This window comes from Pseudophryne corroboree, chromosome 9 (assembly GCF_028390025.1).
Source record: "Pseudophryne corroboree isolate aPseCor3 chromosome 9, aPseCor3.hap2, whole genome shotgun sequence".
Classification (NCBI taxonomy): domain Eukaryota; kingdom Metazoa; phylum Chordata; class Amphibia; order Anura; family Myobatrachidae; genus Pseudophryne; species Pseudophryne corroboree.
Window position 1 is genome coordinate 311,065,568 of NC_086452.1, and position 17,178 is coordinate 311,082,745.

Here is a 17,178-nt window from a genome sequence, read left to right on the forward strand (position 1 = left end):
TGACTGGTTGACTCGTTCGGTTTGCCCATTAGACTGTGGATGGTAACCAGATGTTAAAGACAGTCTCATCTTCAATGATGCACAAAAACGTTTCCAGAATCGTGCGATGAATTGCGGACCCCGATCAGAGACAATATCAGTGGGCAAACCATGGAGCCTGAACACATGGCGAAGGAACAAAACTGCCAACCCTTGAGCAGAGGGTAATCGGGGAAGAGCAATGAAATGAGCCATTTTACTAAAAAGGTCCACCACCACCCAAATTACTCGAAATCCGGCTGAAAGTGGAAGGTCTACCACGAAATCTATGGAAATATGAGACCATGGCCTGAGAGGAACGGCTAAAGGCATGAGTTGCCCGATAGGCAACGAACGAGGGACCTTATGCTGTGCACAAACCTGACAGGAATGGACGAATTCCTTAACGTCTTTAGAAAGACTAGGCCACCACACTGAGCGAGAGACTAACTCCAAGGTCTTAGTGATACCTGGATGCCCCGAGACTTTGTTGTCATGAAACTCAGTTAAAACAGTGCCTCTCAAAAATTCAGGGACAAAAAGACGACCAGCAGGAGTTAGCCTAGGAGCTTGGTGTTGAAGCTGGTTTAACTGAGTAAATAAATCCTGTGTGAGGCTTGCCCGGATGACTGAAGATTGAACTATGGGGGTAGTAACAGGATTGCTATTGTGAACCGGAAGAAAGCAACGTGACAGGGCATCAGCTTTCGTATTCTTGGAACCAGGCCTGAAGGTGATAATAAACCTGAAACGAGTAAAGAATAATGCCCAACGTGCCTGCCGAGCATTAAGCCGTTTAGCTGACTCAATATATTGCAGGTTCTTATGGTCAGTAAATACAGTAATAGTATGCCTAGCTCCCTCCAGCCAATGCCTCCACTCCTCGAAAGCCCATTTTACTGCCAGTAATTCCCGATTACCAACGTCATAGTTGGATTCTGCGGAGGAGAATTTCCTGGACATGAAGGCACAAGGATGTAGTTCCTGAGACTCCGGATCTTCCTGAGAAAGGATAGCCCCCACTCCAACCTCTGAGGCATCAACCTCCACAATAAAGGGAAGCTCCGGATTAGGATGTCTGAGGACAGGAGCCGAGACAAAGGCCTGCTTCAAGGCCCGGAAGGCAAACTCAGCTTCAGGCGACCAATTGGAAGGATCCGCTCCTTTTTTAGTCAAAGCTACTATGGGAGCGACCAGGTCAGAAAAAGTATGAATGAACCGCCTATAATAATTTGCAAACCCTAAAAAGCGCTGAATTGCTTTTAAATTAGTGGGTTGCGCCCAATTAAGAATGGCCTGGAGTTTTTTCGGTTCCATGCAAAATACCTGGGGAGAAATAACGTACCCCAAGAAAGACACTTCTGTGATGTAAAAATCACACTTCTCAAGCTTAGCATATAAATGATTCTCTCGTAGCTTTTGAAGAACCAGACGCACCTGGGTAACATGTTGTTCTATAGACTCAGAGTATATCAAAATGTCGTTTAAATAAACGACCACGAACTTCCCAAGGAAGTCACGGAGAACATCGTTGATGAGGTCTTGAAAAACCGCCGGAGCATTTGACAGGCCAAACGGCATCACCAGGTATTCATAGTGACCCGACTGAGTGCTGAATGCCGTCTTCCACTCATCCCCAGATTTTATTCGGATGAGGTTGTAAGCTCCCCTCAGATCGATTTTTGAAAAGATCACGGCGGAGCGTAACTGATCAAAAAGCACTGAAATCAATGGCAAAGGATAGGTGTTTTTCATAGAGATTTTATTCAGAGCCCTAAAGTCAATGCATGGTCTAAGCGACCCATCTTTTTTCTCAACAAAGAAAACCCTGCACTCAACGGAGATTTTGAAGGCCTAATAAAGCCTTTCTTAAGGCTTTCCTGAATGTAATTATTCATGGCCATGGTTTCTGGTCCGGACAGGGCATATAATCTCCATTTAGATAAAGTGGCACCTGGTACTAACTCGATTGCACAGTCATAGGACCGATGGGGAGGCAGAATGTCTGCATTGCCTTTGGAGAACACATCGGCAAAATCCTGATATTCCACAGGAATAAGTTCTGGGACGACTGCCGCAACCCGGACTGGATGAGAAATACATTCCTTAACACAAAAAGGACTCCATTGGGAAATCTCCCCAGACCGCCAATCAATGGTGGGATTATGAAAGGCAAGCCAAGGGTGACCCAAATTTACAGGGACTGCCGGACAATGTGTAAGGTAGAATTCTATATCTTCTGAATGTAAGGCCCCTACTGTAAGTAATACTGGAGGTGTGCGGTGAGTAATTATCCCATTGGAAAGCGGACCCCCATCTAACCCGTGCATGGTGATACGTCTATCCAAGGGAATCTGTGGAATGCCTATGGCCTTAGCCCAAGCTAAGTCCATAAAATTTCCTGCAGCTCCACTGTCGACGAAGGCCGACACTAATGAACCGAGGATGCCAAAGGAAATTTTAACAGGAACTAATAGAGAGTCATTTGAGGAGATGAGCTGCAGACCCAAGTGAACCCCCTCACAATTCACTTGGTCAGAACGTTTCCCGACTTGTTCGGGCAGTTGCGAGCAATATGTCCCTTACCACCACAGTACAAACAGAGACCAGAACTTAATCTTCTGGTTCTTTCCTCTGGGGACAGCCGGGAGAGACCCATCTGCATGGGCTCCTCGACGTCCTCAGGAAAGGTATAAACACTAGGACTAGGCCTAAAAGTTGTTCCTCTTTCAGCCCTCCGCTCTTGGAGACGACGATCTATTTTAATTGCAAGCTCCATGAGTTTGTCGAGAGTCTCAGGAGCGGGGTACTGAAGGAGACTGTCTTTAATAAGTTCTGACAAACCGAGACGAAACTGACTGCGCAGGGCCGGGTCATTCCAGCCACAGTCGTTCGACCAACGGCGGAATTCGGTACAATACACCTCTGCTGGATTTTTACCTTGTTTAAGAGCACGCAGGTGACTCTCAGCTGACGCCTCTCTATCAGAGTCATCATACTACAGGCCTAACGATTTAAAAAAGGCGTCTACTGATAACAAAGCAGGATCTTCCGTTCTTAACCCAAACGCCCAGGTCTGTGGATCACCCTGGAGCAATGACATAACAATCCCAACCCGCTGAGACTCAGTAACAGAGGACTTAGGCCTTAAACGAAAATAAAGCTTACAAGCTTCCTTAAAATTAAAAAAATCTTTTCGGTTACCCGAAAAACGGTCGGGTAAATGCATCTTTGGTTCTGGGACCACACTCGGGGAGGCTTGCAAAAGATCTTCCTGCGATCTCACCCGAAGAGAAAGGTCCTGAACCATCTGAGTTAGTTCTTGAATTTGGTTAACCAAAAGCTGACCGGGATTTGGTCCTAACTCTGCCGGATTCATGAAGCCGGATTTTACTCTCTCCAAAACAGAATGGGAAAAAATAAAACCCCCCTTTTTTTTTTTTAAAGTTTTGGGCCGGTGATAATGTTATGATTCTGATACTCAGGTCAGGGGTGATCTTATACGGTAGGACCTGAATACCAGAACGTAATGCTGGGAATGGGGAATGGAAAGGGAATAGCCCCTGGCACCATATCTCCGTTGTCTCGCCCGTGCTGTCAGTACACTCTTGCGAGACTATGGTTGCTTGGGCCCATGGCAGCCGCGTTTGAAGGGCGGATTACGTCTGCCCAACTCCGATGCCCCCTCAGGTCTTAATGAGAGACAAAGAGTGAACCGAGACAGGGTGATAACAAGGGACCCTCTAACTGAACAACAAAGCCAGGGGCTACTAACAAAGCTGAAACTAAAGTATGCGCGGATTTCCGCCAGGGAAAAGAACAACAAAATACTCCACTTGTCCACTCTCCTACACGGCACCGCCGAGTACCGGAGAGGACTGTGGAAGCGGATACCTCCGCAAATGCTCCAACAGAAAACAATATAAAGCGGTTTAGGCCGCAACTCGCGGCGGAGCCGCCACTCACGAAACCAAGCAAGATCCTCTATCGACTGCCACAGGTAAACGAGGACCAGAAGAACTCCTAAGGATAAGACGGCTACTCCAAGACTCAGGAACTCAGAGAACTGGAAAGACCGGGCACAGCAGACCAGGAACAGACGTTCACCAAACATGAGCAGCATGCAGGAAGCTATCACCGGCGTCTGTGTAACCCTGATTTAGGGTTAAACAACACTTATACTGAGGTAGTTATAATATGGTGACTAAAATGTAGTATAAGCATATATATTATTCATATAAAAGTTAATGGATGTTGTAATACTGTATGCATGTTTTGAGGTAAATAATACAGTTCACATATATGTAATTGTATGTACATTGATGTAAATGTAGTGGTGAATACAATTAAGGCTTATTTTATGGTTTCACAATGTATCTAAAGGGTTAATGTCCTTGTGCTCCTAACTGTCAATCACCTAGTGGGGTGATTGCCAGTGGGCGGGGCATCACCTCAGAGTGGGTCATGTGACTACTAGAGAGGGGTGGAGAGGTGCTGTGAGTGTAGCTGGGGGAGAGACTGCATATCCCTTTGTGAGAGGACATAGTTTTTTGCTGCTCCGGCCGTCGCCCGCATTAGAGCTGAGCGGTATACATTAGTGTGTGTAGCCAGAACAGGGCTTCTTTACTGTAAAGGTGGTGACAGCAGCATTGAGACTCAGCACTGTTCATAGAACCCGGCATTAGCGCTAGTCAACTCACCCAGCAGTATTGGAAGGGCGCACCTATGACAAGGAGACAGAGAGGGTTCCTTCCTACCTATTACCGGCACAGACTCTGACAGCCACAACAAAGAAGCCAGGCCCAGCAGCAGAGGCTCCATTCTGTGTGGCTGTAAGTGTAAGGGAGGAGTCGGGGGAGCAGCCTGCAGCAGCATCACTAGATCGTAGAAGTGTGAGTGTATAATTCAGCCATTTATATTACCCCTACACTAAGCACAGCAAGCCATAGGTGACTATGGTACATAGTCAATTTCATATTGGGACTAAGGACTCCAGGGCTAGGCCGCAATAATGGCTATTAAGCAGGAGGATAGTAATGGGTCACAGTAGTCAGTGACCTATAATTACAGTTCCATGTATGGCTTAATCATAGTGCTAAGGAGAAGGTAGAAAGCACTGGGTATATATATGTAACAGGAGGAGTGGAGTGAAACTTGAACTGTTTAACGCTTCATAAATAGTTTTAAAGCTCCCCCATATATCAGCATCACATCAGTCAAAGGAGAGCCAGAGACATTGTTCCGCAGCGCTAAATAGAAAGTAACACCCTAAAGCTGCCGGGTGGTCTTCTGTTTGCCGGCGGTCGGGCTCCCGGCGCTCAGTATACCGGCGCCGGGAGCCCGACAGCCGGAATACCGACAATTATTTTCCCTCGTGGGGGTCCACGACCCCCATAGAGGGAGAATAAAATAGTGTGGCGCGCGTAGCGCGCCACCGTGCCCGTAGCGTGGCGAGCGCAGCGAGCCCGCAAGGGGCTCATTTGCGCTCGCCAAGCTGTCGGTAAGCCGGCGGTCGGGCTCCCGGCGCCGGGATGCTGGTCGCCGGGAGCCCGACCGCCGGCCAGCCGTAGTGAACCCAAAGCTGCCACCTAATGTGTGTATTTATGCCCCTGAATTAGCAGAATTAGAGTCAAGGACATTAAAGGTAGCCATACTACAGTGACATTGGATGGATGTTAAAGCCTCTTAGCCACAAAGGATTAGAATATCATCCCGATTCAAGGACTAGCTTGTGGCACTTTAATACAACTGTGTTATATGTATATTCGTGAACCCGTAAGAAGGACTGACACGTAAGAGACTATTAGTTTTAAAGTTAAAGGATTTGAGCTCGCTGTGACTATGATAAGAGAAACCATCTCTTGCAGATATATTTAATATAGACTCATCCTAAGAGACAACAATAATTTGAGGCATACAGTAATCGAAAAGCTATATATGCTCTGAAATATAGAAAGCATCAGCTACTTCAAATGGGCACAAGGACGCAGCATAACAAAGGTTTATCATACCAGCTTCTTAGGAGTTTAGTTTAATACTGGACAACTACGGTAACATTTTTACTGAGGAAAGGATACAGATTCCTTGGTAATCAACTGTTGATGTTACTATCTATGAGCTTTCTGTTATCTGCCAAGGAGGAACTATAAGTAACCTTATAGGAGAAAGTAATCGCTACCATAAGTAGACTGAGCCAAACATCTTTCTCTTTAACTGAAGGGAGAACTGATAGTTGATACTAAAACATAGTGTCAGACATTCTGTATTAACTGCTGTTTTCTCTAACGTCCTAAGTGGATGCTGGGGACTCCGTAAGGACCATGGGGAATAGCGGCTCCGCAGGAGACTGGGCACAAAAGTAAAGCTTTAGAACCACCTGGTGTGCACTGGCTCCTCCCCCTATGACCCTCCTCCAAGCCTCAGTTAGATTTTTGTGCCCGAACGAGAAGGGTGCACACTAGGTGGCTCTCCTGAGCTGCTTAGTGAAAAGTTTAGTTTTAGGTTTTTTATTTTCAGTGAGACCTGCTGGCAACAGGCTCACTGCATCGAGGGACTAAGGGGAGAAGAAGCGAACTCACCTGCGTGCAGAGTGGATTGGGCTTCTTAGGCTACTGGACATTAGCTCCAGAGGGACGATCACAGGCCCAGCCATGGATGGGTCCCAGAGCCGCGCCGCCGGCCCCCTTACAGAGCCAGAAGACAGAAGAGGTCCGGAAAATCGGCGGCAGAAGACGTCCTGTCTTCAACAAGGTAGCGCACAGCACTGCAGCTGTGCGCCATTGCTCTCAGCACACTTCACACTCCGGTCACTGAGGGTGCAGGGCGCTGGGGGGGGTGGCTCCCTGAGACGCAATAAAAACACCTTGGATGGCAAAAAAATGCATCACATATAGCTCCTGGGCTATATGGATGAATTTAACCCCTGCCAGAATACATAGAAAAACGGGAGATAAGGCCGCCGATAAGGGGGCGGAGCCTATCTCCTCAGCACACTGGCGCCATTTTCCCTCACAGCTCCGTTGGAGGGAAGCTCCCTGGCTCTCCCCTGCAGTCACTACACTACAGAAAGGGTTAAAAAAGAGAGGGGGGGGGGGGCACTAATTACGCGCAGTATTAAAGATACAGCAGCTATAAGGGGAAAAACACTTATATAAGGTTATCCCTATATATATATATAGCGCTCTGGTGTGTGCTGGCAAACTCTCCCTCTGTCTCCCCAAAGGGCTAGTGGGGTCCTGTCCTCTATCAGAGCATTCCCTGTGTGTGTGCTGTATGTCGGTACGTTTGTGTCGACATGTATGAGGAGAAAAATGATGTGGAGACGGAGCAGATTGCCTGTAATAGTGATGTCACCCCCTAGGGGGTCGACACCTGAGTGGATGAACTGTTGGAAGGAATTACGTAACAGTGTCAGCTCTGTATAAAAGACAGTGGTTGACATGAGACAGCCGGCTACTCAGCTTGTGCCTGTCCAGACGTCTCATAGGCCGTCAGGGGCTCTAAAGCGCCCGTTACCTCAGATGGCAGATATAGACGCCGACACGGATACTGACTCCAGTGTCGACGGTGAAGAGACAAATGTGACTTCCAGTAGGGCCACACGTTACATGATTGAGGCAATGAAAAATGTTTTACACATTTCTGATAATACGAGTACCACCAAAAAGGGGTATTATGTTCGGTGAGGAAAAACTACCTGTAGTTTTCCTGAATCTGAGAAATTAAATGAGGTGTGTGATGATGCGTGGTTTTCCCCCGATAACAACTGATAATTTCAAAAATGTTATTGGCATTATATCCTTTCCCGCCAGAGGTTAGGGTGCGTTGGGAAACACCCCCTAGGGTGGATAAAGCGCTCACACGCTTGTAAGAACAAGGGCTCTACCCTCTCCTGAGATGGCCGCCCTTAAGGATCCTGCTGATAGAAAGCAGGAGGGCATCCTAAAAGGTATTTACACACATACTGGTGTTATACTGCGACCAGCAATCGCCTCAGCCTGGATGTGCAGTGCTGGGTTGGCGTGGTCGGATTCCCTGACTGAAAATATTGATACCCTAGATAGGGACAGTATATTATTGCCTATAGAGCATTTAAAAGATGCATTTCTATATATGCGTGATGCACAGCGGAATATTTGCCGACTGGCATCAAGTCTAAGTGCGTTGTCCATTTCTACCAGTAGAGGGTTATGGACACGACAGTGGTCAGGTGATGCGGATTCCAAACGGCATTTGGAAGTATTGCCTTATTAAGGGGAGGAGTTATTTGGGGTCGGTCTTTCAGACCTGGTGGCCACGGCAACAGCTGGGAAATCCACGTTGGTACCCCAGGTCGCCTCTCAACATGAGAAGACGCCGTATTATCAGGCGCAGTCTTTTCGTGGGCAAGCGGGCAAAAGGTTCCTCATTTCTGCCCCGTGACAGAGGGAGAGGAAAAAGGCTGCAGAAATCAGCCAGTTCCCAGGAACAGAAACCCTCTCCCGCCTCTGCCAAGCCCTCAGTATGACGCTGGGGCTTTACAAGCAAAATCAGGCACGGTGGGGGCCCGTCTCAATGAATTTCAGCGCGCAGTGGGCTCACTCGCAAGTAGACCCCTGGATCCTTCAGGTGATATCTCAGGGGTACAAATTGGAATTCGAGACGTCTCCCCCTCGCCGTTTCCTAAAGTCGGCTTTACCGATGTCTCCTTCTGACAGGGAGACAGTTTTGGAAGCCATTCACAAGCTGTAATCCCAGCAGGTTATAATCAAGGTACCCCTCCTGCAACAGGGAACGGGGTATTATTCCACACTGTTGTGGTACCGAAGCCGGACGGCTCGGTGAGACCGATTCTAAATCTAAAATCTTTGAACACTTACATACAGAGGTTCAAATTCAAGATTGAGTCACTCAGAGCAGTGATTGCGAACCTGGAAGAAGGGGACTACATGATGTCTCGGGACATCAAGGATGCTTACCTTCATGTCCCAATTTACCCTTCTCACCAAGGGTACCTTAGGTTTATGGTACAGAACTGTCACTATCAGTTTCAGACGCTGCCGTATGGATGGTCCACGGCACCCCGGGTCTTTACCAAGGTAATGGCCGAAATGATGATACTCCTTCGAAGGAAGGGAATTTTAGTTATCCCTTACTTGGACGATTCCCTGATAAGGGTAAGATCCAGGGAACAGTTGGAGGTCGGTGTAGCACTATCTCAGGTAGTGTTGCGGCAGCACGATTGGATTCTCAATATTCCAAAATCGCAGCTGATTCCGACGACTCGTCTTCTGTTCTTAGGGATGATCCTGGACACAGTTCAGAAAAAGGTGTTTCTCCCGGAGGAGAAAGTCAGGGAGTTATCCGAGCTAGTCGGGAACCTCCTATAACCGAGCCAAGTCTCAGTACATCAATGAGATGGTTCTGGGAAAAATGGTGGCTTCCTATGAAGCAATCCCATGCGGCAGATTCCACGCAAGAACTTTCCAGTGGGACCTGCTGGACAAATGGTCTGGGTCGCATCTTCAGATGCATCAGCGGATAACCCTGTCACCAAGCACAAGGGTGTCTCTCCTGTGGTGGTTGCAGAGTGCTCATCTTCTAGAGGGCCGCACATTCAGGACTGGGTCCTGGTGACCACAGATGCCAGCCTGCGAGGCTGGGGAGCAGTCACACAGGGAAGGAATTTCCAGAGCTTATGGTCAAGCCTGGAGACATCACTTCACATAAATATCCTGAAGCTAAGGGCCATTTACAATGCTCTAAGCTCAGCAAGACCTCTGCTTCAAGGTCACCCGGAGTTGATCCATTCGGACAACATCACGGCAGTCACCCACGTAAACAGACAGGGTGACACAAGAAGCAGAAGGGCAATGGCAGAAGCTGCAAGGATTCTTCGCTGGGCGGAAAATCATGTGATAGCACTGTCAGCAGTATTCATTCCGGGAGTGGACAACTGGGAAGCAGACTTCCTCAGCAGACACGACCTCCACCCGGGAGAGTGGGGACTTCACCCAGAAGTCTTCCACATGTTTATAAAACTCGACAAGTATTGCGCCAGGTCAAGGGACCCTCAGGCAATAGCTGTAGACGCTCTGGTAACACAGTGGGTGTACCAGTCAGTGTATGTGTTCCCTCCTCTGCCTCTCATAACCAAGGTACTGAGAATTATATGATGGAGAGGAGTAAGCACTATATTCGTGGCTCCGGATTGGCCAAGAAGGACTTGGTAACCGGAACTTCAAGAGATGCTCACGGAGGATCCGTGGCCTCTACCTCTAAGAAGGGACCTGCTCCAGCAAGGACCCTGTTTGTTCCAAGACTTACCGCGGCTGCGTTTAACGGCAGGGCGGTTGAACGCCGGATCCTGAAGGAAAAAGGCATTCCGGATGAAGTCATCCCTATCCTGATCAAAGCCAGGAAAGATATAACCGCAAAACATTATCACCGCATTTGGCGAAAATATGTTGCGTGGTGCGAGGCCAGTAAGGCCCCGACGGAGGAATTTTCAACTAGGTCGATTCCTACATTTCCTGCAAACAGGAGTGTCTATGGGCCTGAAATGGGGGTCCATTAAGGTTCAAATTTCGGCCCTGTCAATTTTCTTCCAAAAAGAACTAGCTTCAGTCCCTGAAGTTCAGACGTTTGTGAAAGGGGTACTGTATATACAGCCTCCTTTTGTGCCTCCAGTGGCACCTTGGGATCTAAATGTAGTTTTTGGGTTCCAAAAGTCACATTGGTTTGAACCACTTAAATATGTGGAGTTAAAATATCTCACATGGAAAGTGGTCATGCTGTTGGCCCTGGCCTGGGCCAGGTGCGTGTCAGAATTGGCGGCTTTATCCTGTAAAAGCCCTCATCTGATTTTCCATTCGGACAGGGCGGAATTGAGGACTTGTCCTCAGTTTCTCCCTAAGGTGGTTTTCAGCGTTTCACCTGAATCAACCTATTGTGGTGCCTGCGGCTACTAGGGACTTGGAGGACTCCAAGTTGCTAGACGTTGTCAGAGCCCTGGAAATATAGGTTTCCAGGACGGCTGGAGTCAGAAAATCTGACTCGTTGTTTATTCTGTATGCACCCAACAAGCTGGGTGCTCCTGCTTCTAAGCAGACTATTGCTCGTTGGATTTGTAGTACAATTCAGCTTGCACATTCTGTGACAGGCCTGCCACAGCCAAAATCTGTAAAAGCCCATTCCACAAGGAAGGTGGGCTCTTCTTGGTCGGCTGCCCGAGGGGTCTCGGCTTTACAACTTTGCCGAGCAGCTACTTGGTCAGGAGCAAATACGTTTGTAAAATTCTACAAATTTGATACCCTGGCTGAGGAGGACCTGGAGTTCTCTCATTTGGTGCTGCAGAGTCATCCGCACTCTCCCGCCCGTTTGGGAGCTTTGGTATAATCCCCATGGTCCTTACGGAGTCCCCAGCATCCACTTAGGACGTTAGAGAAAATAAGAATTTACTTACCGATAATTCTATTTCTCGTAGTCTGTAGTGGATGCTGGGCGCCCATCCCAAGTGCGGATTGTCTGCAATACTGGTACATAGTTATTGTTACCAAAAAATCGGGTTATTGCTGTAGTGAGCCATCTTTTCTAGAGGCTCCTCTGTTATCATGCTGTTAACTGGGTTTAGATCACAAGTTATATGGTGTGATTGGTGTGGCTGGTATGAGTCTTACCCGGGATTCAAAATCCTTCCTTATTGTATACGCTCGTCCGGGCACAGTATCCTAACTGAGGCTTGGAGGAGGGTCATAGGGGGAGGAGCCAGTGCACACCAGGTGGTTCTAAAGCTTTACTTTTGTGCTCAGTCTCCTGCGGAGCCGCTATTCCCCATGGTCCTTACGGAGTCCCCAGCATCCACTACGGACTACGAGAAATAGAATTATCGGTAAGTAAATTCTTATTATTTTTAGGAAGTTTATGGGCCCTTATAGTGCACTATCATATTAAGAGTACCCGGGTCACTCTAACACCTAAGGGTGTCTTGAAAAGAAAAAGGATTTGTTGTATTGCATGCAGGTACTGTGTATAGGCCTAATTGACAGGGGGTTAGCATGGATTAATGACTTAAAGGGGAATGTGTAATTGATGAAATGTTAATGTATACTTAATCCATTTGGTACTGGTCATTAAAGTGTTATACTTTCCATGTGTGTCTGGTCCGTCTGGAAGTTGATCTGAAGATCCTGGAAGAAAGAGACAGGTATATTAGATAATATATCTATGATATAAGGGAATCATCCCCTAAGGATAGAGATCAGGCTTACTCAAGCAAGCCTTAACGGTAGTTAAATACTACACATAGCTTGAGTGGAGGCACAGCTATTAGGTAACCATCCCTTAATAGAATACATAGACAGCTCTCGTTCAAGGTATTGAGGGTAGGGTTACATTTGGAGGCACCGCGTGAGATAGAAGTTACACTCAGGCCCTGTTACACCACAGGTGTCAGCTGCCATTAATTATTATTGATAAAGTCCTCACATCCCTAAAAATAAAATACAAATATGGGAAAGAAGCAAAGGAACAGGGAGAAGGTTGGACATAAAGCCATTGCTGTATCAGTTGGGAGAGTTGAAGCCAATAGAGAATGTAAAAGTATGGACAAACAAGAGTACCATAAGGGACCAGGCTTAAAGGAAGAGGTGACATGCAAGTTTGTGGGAACTTTTGTAAATAACCTAGGTGTGAAAAATGAAAAAATATTAGATGTCCCTGTAGAGTTGGAGAAGAGAAAGAAAAAATCAAAGGACAAGAAAGTCAGACTTGATCCCCACCTAAAGGATAGTGAGGGAGGTGTTAGTGACAACCTTGCTCATACTTTGGTCGCTAACATTAATTATGGAATGAAAGGAGATAAGAATGTTCTACCACTGAAAGAGAGAGTTCCAGGGGAAGTGGAGATAGATGTAGGTATACAGAAATTAGAAACTGTGCTAAAGCAAATAGCTGAGGATTATAAGAAACATGGACAATTAGTATTAGCTCTGCCAAAAGATCAACAGAAGGACCTGCTTTCCCTGTTTCCAACTTCCATTGAGGAACCAACAAGAAGAGATAGCCCAGTGGATCTACAGACCCCGATAGAGGTGATAAGACATATAGCACTGGACAGGTCTAAACATATTTATCAGTTGTTGGAGGTTCTAGATGAAACCCGATGGAAGCTAAAAGAAGAACAGATGTTTAACACCAAAATTGATGAGAGGAACAAAGAGCTTGAAAGAGAACTTTGGTTTATACAGAGAGAGATGGAAACCATGGCATCTGATGAAAGACAAACCAGAGTGGATCAGGAGCAACAAAAGTTGATAATGTACCAGCAGCAGGAAGACAATATTCATTCTCTGGAATAAAAAATAACTGAGTTGTCTGAATTATTGGAAGTGGGTAAAGAAACTGAAAAGGAGGATCATATTCGTCTGAATGAAATGAAAGAAAGACTGTCTCAGCTAGAATCTGAGAATAAAATACTCAAGGATGCCAACTTCCTAAACAACTGTCCTGAAGACCGTATCCATGAATTTTCTATACGACCGGATACTAAGGACATAGCATTACAGACTGAGGTAGTGGATGGTATATTGCTGAGACAATCTTCTATGAATAAAGTTGATAGTAAAGGGACACAGTATATGTCTCTTAAAATGACTGGCACAGTAATATGGTTGCATGTGAAGAAAGGCTATGGCTTAATTAAAAGGCATGACACCGGAGAAGACATATTTGTACATTGGACATCCATAACGAAGAATAACCCCCTAAAACTGTTGTACAGTGTAGGAGATGGAGAGAAAGTAGAATTTGAAGTGTTGGAAGGGGAAAAGGGTGTACATGCAGCAAATGTGACTGGCATAGGTGGAGTACCAGTGAAAGGGAGTTGATTTGCTCCAAACCGACGAGGATCATACAGTTATTGTTATCAACCACGAGAAAAAGCGGTTGATGAAGGAAGTGCATATTCAGAACAAAGGCAAGGGAGAGATCCAGCTCCATGTCATCCTTCTACAACCTTACATTACCGACCTCTCTCGAGATTCAATGGTAGATTAAATCAGTCCCAGGATCAAGAAACGGAAAATTCAGATGCTAAAGACTTGATAACTTTAGAAGCTTCGTCAGAGAAAGAAACTAGTCTCAGTGACAATCGTAGTGAGGTACATGATAACTTTACCCTAGCACAATCTCTTAAATCTTCCATCCGAAGTCCAGTACTAAAAGAAGTCAATAAATCAGGTGTAGAAGAGCAAGGGAAACCAGCACGATCAGAGAACACTATCCCTGGGAGGCATGAAGGCTATGTAGTTCCATCCCTCCCTATTTGGCCAACAGTTAAAATGGTTGAGATGAGGTGGCTTGCTAATGGATGTGAATGAATATATACTATTTAAGCATAGTGAGTAAGGTAGATGGTGCATTGGCACCTAAAGATGTTAAACAGTGACAATGCACCAGGGGGAGAAATGTAACCCTGATTTAGGGTTAAACAACACTTATACTGAGGTAGTTATAATATGGTGACTAAAATGTAGTATAAGCATATATATTATTCATATAAAAGTTAATGGATGTTGTAATACTGTATGCATGTTTTGAGGTAAATAATACAGTTCACATATATGTAATTGTATGTACATTGATGTAAATGTAGTGGTGAATACAATTAAGGCTTATTTTATGGTTTCACAATGTATCTAAAGGGTTAATGTCCTTGTGCTCCTAACTGTCAATCACCTAGTGGGGTGATTGCCAGTGGGCGGGGCATCACCTCAGAGTGGGTCATGTGACTACTAGAGAGGGGTGGAGAGGTGCTGTGAGTGTAGCTGGGGGAGAGACTGCATATCCCTTTGTGAGAGGACATAGTTTTTTGCTGCTCCGGCCGTCGCCCGCATTAGAGCTGAGCGGTATACATTAGTGTGTGTAGCCAGAACAGGGCTTCCTTACTGTAAAGGTGGTGACAGCAGCATTGAGACTCAGCACTGTTCATAGAACCCGGCATTAGCGCTAGTCAACTCACCCAGCAGTATTGGAAGGGCGCACCTATGACAGGGAGACAGAGAGGGTTCCTTCCTACCTATTACCGGCACAGACCCTGACAGCCACAACAAAGAAGCCAGGACCAGCAGCAGAGGCTCCATTCTGTGTGTAAGGGAGGAGTCGGGGGAGCAGCCTGCAGCAGCATCACTAGATCGTAGAAGTGTGAGTGTATAATCCAGCCATTTATATTACCCCTACACTAAGCACAGCAAGCCATAGGTGACTATGGTACATAGTCAATTTCATATTGGGACTAAGGACTCCAGGGCTAGGCCGCAATAATGGCTATTAAGCAGGAGGATAGTAATGGGTCACAGTAGTCAGTGACCTATAATTACAGTTCCATGTATGGCTTAATCATAGTGCTAAGGAGAAGGTAGAAAGCACTGGGTATATATATGTAACAGGAGGAGTGGAGTGAAACTTGAACTGTTTAACGCTTCATAAATAGTTTTAAAGCTCCCCCATATATCAGCATCACATCAGTCAAAGGAGAGCCAGAGACATTGTTCCGCAGCGCTAAATAGAAAGTAACACCCTAAAGCTGCCACCTAATGTGTGTATTTATGCCCCTGAATTAGCAGAATTAGAGTCAAGGACATTAAAGGTAGCCATACTACAGTGACATTGGATGGATGTTAAAGCCTCTTAGCCACAAAGGATTAGAATATCATCCCGATTCAAGGACTAGCTTGTGGCACTTTAATACAACTGTGTTATATGTATATTCGTGAACCCGTAAGAAGGACTGACACGTAAGAGACTATTAGTTTTAAAGTTAAAGGATTTGAGCTCGCTGTGACTATGATAAGAGAAACCATCTCTTGCAGATATATTTAATATAGACTCATCCTAAGAGACAACAATAATTTGAGGCATACAGTAATCGAAAAGCTATATATGCTCTGAAATATAGAAAGCATCAGCTACTTCAAATGGGCACAAGGACGCAGCATAACAAAGGTTTATCATACCAGCTTCTTAGGAGTTTAGTTTAATACTGGACAACTACGGTAACATTTTTACTGAGGAAAGGATACAGATTCCTTGGTAATCAACTATTGATGTTACTATCTATGAGCTTTCTGTTATCTGCCAAGGAGGAACTATAAGTAACCTTATAGGAGAAAGTAATCGCTACCATAAGTAGACTGAGCCAAACATCTTTCTCTTTAACTGAAGGGAGAACTGATAGTTGATACTAAAACATAGTGTCAGACATTCTGTATTAACTGCTGTTATTTTTAGGAAGTTTATGGGCCCTTATAGTGCACTATCATATTAAGAGTACCCGGGTCACTCTAACACCTAAGGGTGTCTTGAAAAGAAAAAGGATTTGTTGTATTGCATGCAGGTACTGTGTATAGGCCTAATTGACAGGGGGTTAGCATGGATTAATGACTTAAAGGGGAATGTGTAATTGATGAAATGTTAATGTATACTTAATCCATTTGGTACTGGTCATTAAAGTGTTATACTTTCCATGTGTGTCTGGTCCGTCTGGAAGTTGATCTGAAGATCCTGGAAGAAAGAGACAGGTATATTAGATAATATATCTATGATATAAGGGAATCATCCCCTAAGGATAGAGATCAGGCTTACTCAAGCAAGCCTTAACGGTAGTTAAATACTACACATAGCTTGAGTGGAGGCACAGCTATTAGGTAACCATCCCTTAATAGAATACATAGACAGCTCTCGTTCAAGGTATTGAGGGTAGGGTTACATCTGTGTGAGGCACTGAGGAGGCTAAAAACAGGGAACCCTCCAATCAGAGTCCAGAGCCTAATTACCCAAAATGTCGTGCAGCTGCCTTGCTGCACGACCAGAGAACATGTGTGAGTGCATACTAATTAAACACCAGCAACGGGGAACGCGGTCCGCCTGTGGCGTCCCCGTTGCTATGGACCCGGCGGCTCGGCACGCATGCGTCCTGGCGTTGCTAGGGACCCGGCGGCTCAGCGCGCACGGCGTCCTAGCGTTGCTAGGGACCCGGCGGCTCAGCGCGCACGGCGTCCCTAGCATTGCCAGGCGCCGTGCAGAAAGGGGAGAAGGTGCAGCGGCCGGCTACGGACCGCTGCGCCTAACACCTTTGTAAAGAAGATGAAATATGACAGCTATCATCCTTTTGTAAAGCGGATA